Source organism: Pundamilia nyererei, unplaced genomic scaffold (genome assembly GCF_000239375.1).
Source record: "Pundamilia nyererei isolate P.nyererei 1_Seehausen unplaced genomic scaffold, PunNye1.0 scaffold00118, whole genome shotgun sequence".
Taxonomy (NCBI): Eukaryota; Metazoa; Chordata; class Actinopteri; order Cichliformes; family Cichlidae; genus Pundamilia; species Pundamilia nyererei.
In genome coordinates this window covers 1192798-1195013 of record NW_005187519.1, presented here as the reverse complement: position 1 = coordinate 1195013, position 2216 = coordinate 1192798, and the positions used below count along the sequence as shown (strand labels likewise).

Sequence of the window (2216 nt, the reverse complement as noted above, 5' to 3'; positions counted from 1 at the left end):
ACACACACACACACACACACACACACACACACACACACACACACACACACACACACACACACACACACACACACAGATACTGTCATGTTAAAATGTTTCATGCATTTGTAATGTGTAGGGCTGAGATAAACAGGGAAGAGAATGAAACGCACTTCTGGAAATTTCTTGGATGGAGATTGTCTTTTATGTTGGAACTTAATTCCCTCTGGGGGTTTGATGAGCTTCATATCCCTTTCAAAGATGAATTAATGTAGCCCTGACACACACACATTTCTTGTGTACATCTCCACCCTCCCCTTTTCTCCACCCAACCCCAATGTAATGCAGACACTGGCTTGTCTGCAGCACTATCTGTATGTGTGTGTGCGTGCTGGTGAAGGGGAGATCTTTGTGAGGCAGTGTGCCGGTCCCCTGTGTGTGTGGATGAGAGGGAGTGCGTAATCTGCAGCGGCGTGCTCGCCAGCTCCGCTTGCTGACAAAAAGGCATCTCTTCGTCTGCGTGGCGCTGCCCCTCTGACTCCTGCTCTCTCCTCTTCTCGCCTCTTCATCTCTTTTCTTTTTCCACTCTCTTTCTCTGCAGAAGCCGCTGCCTTGCCCCCTCCCCCTTGTGTCCTCTTTGCAGACAAAAAGCTGGAATAACTGCCCCACCAGGTAAGATGCTGTGTATTATATTATATAGTCCCTTTCTAGCTGCTTTTACAGCTACAAATGTGATGTGCATGCTCAGTATTATACAGGCTGGGGGAAAAAAGGAAAATTCTCAAGAGAAAAAGTGCCGGCTTTCTTTCTTTCTTCTTCTCCTCTTCCTTGTCTGATTGTGTGTATGATCTCTAATCAGCATCTCCCTGGGTATCATTCTCTTTTGTTTGGCACAGATTGAGAATATTTGCTGCTGACATATTCGAAGGACGGCGAATATGAAAAAAGTGATGCTGTGATAAGCCAGGGGCTGTTGTTCCTCTGGTTTGATGACCTTTAGTCTTTGTGACGTCCTCCGTCTAGACACCCCTGATTATTCAGCCACCACGGTTCACTCAGGGTGAGCTGCTGCTGCTGCTGTGTGCCTGTGTGTGCGAAACCGAGATAAAAGCCTGATCTTCTGATTTTTTTATACTTTATTTCACTTGGAAACAATGCTGATTGGGTTCTATTTAGAGGCTGTAGCTGTGATGGCATGCGGCCGTTGGCGGTTAGCGACTCATAGCCAACAGATTGTTGGTGGTTTCTCAGTGGGAGCGACACCAAGCCGAGCGAGACCGCGGGATGCATTACGCTGCCTGTCAGCGCCGGCTGAGCTGGCTGTCACAAGTTTGCTGACGGCTCGATCGACTTTTGGAGCAGGTGGCGATGTAGCGCCCTTTTTTTTCTCCCACTCAATCTTTTCTGTTTCTTTTTCCTTTCTTTTTGTCCTTTCTACTATTTATTCCTCCGCCTCCTGCTTTTATCTGTTTTGTTCTTTCGTGTTGTGGCACCATCCGAGGGGACAATAAACCACTCCATATTCACTTAGTAGTTAAACAAACTTCTAATAGTCTTAATCTCACCGTAAAGCACCAAATCTCTGTTTCTCTGTGTGTTGGTTTGTTTCTTTGTCCACAAACTCCTCCCATATCATTAAGAGTTGAGCAACCGATCTTGGCACACAGGTTCATCTTAAGACCAAGAAGGTTCTTATCTATATCAGATAAAATGAAGCCATCCTGTCGTTGAGCAACAGTCTGTTGTTTTTAGCATTTATGCACCTGTGAAAACATATTAAAGCATCCTATCCTTTTAAATTCACAACAATAACATTTGAATTATACCCACAAAAACTGCATTATGCATGAGAAATTATTACGCCTTCAAAGCAACTGACAAAAATGAACTGGTATTTTTTAAAACTAAACAACATCTACTATGCATTTCTTGCCAGCAGCACCAACAGGGCAGACAGTACTGTAACATGGGCGTGTAACGGCATGCACCGGTGTTTATATGTAAGAAGCCTTTTCCTCCCTTACTTTTTATAGTGGACAGTTGGCCTCGGGCAGGTTGCAGTATTCACTGTAAATGAAAGATGGACGTAGGCCTGTGACTCACATATTTATGTATATACAGTGGGGCAAAAAAGTATGTAGTCAGCCACCGATTGTGCAAGTTCCCCCACTTAAAATGATGACAGAGGTCAGTAATTTGCACCAGAGGTACACTTCAACTGTGAGAGACAGAATGTG

At 44.7% G+C, this 2216-nt stretch overlaps 1 protein-coding gene across 1 annotated transcript in view; it reads left to right on the top strand.

Annotated features, from left to right (window-relative positions):
- The window catches only part of LOC102215280 (microtubule-associated protein 2), an 83897-nt gene that overhangs the window by 34519 nt on the left and 47162 nt on the right, over positions 1-2216 (top strand). The window contains exon 2 of the mRNA XM_005742247.1: positions 581-651. The gene's annotated coding sequence lies outside the window, so the exon portion shown is untranslated. The remainder of the gene's footprint in view (positions 1-580; positions 652-2216) is intronic.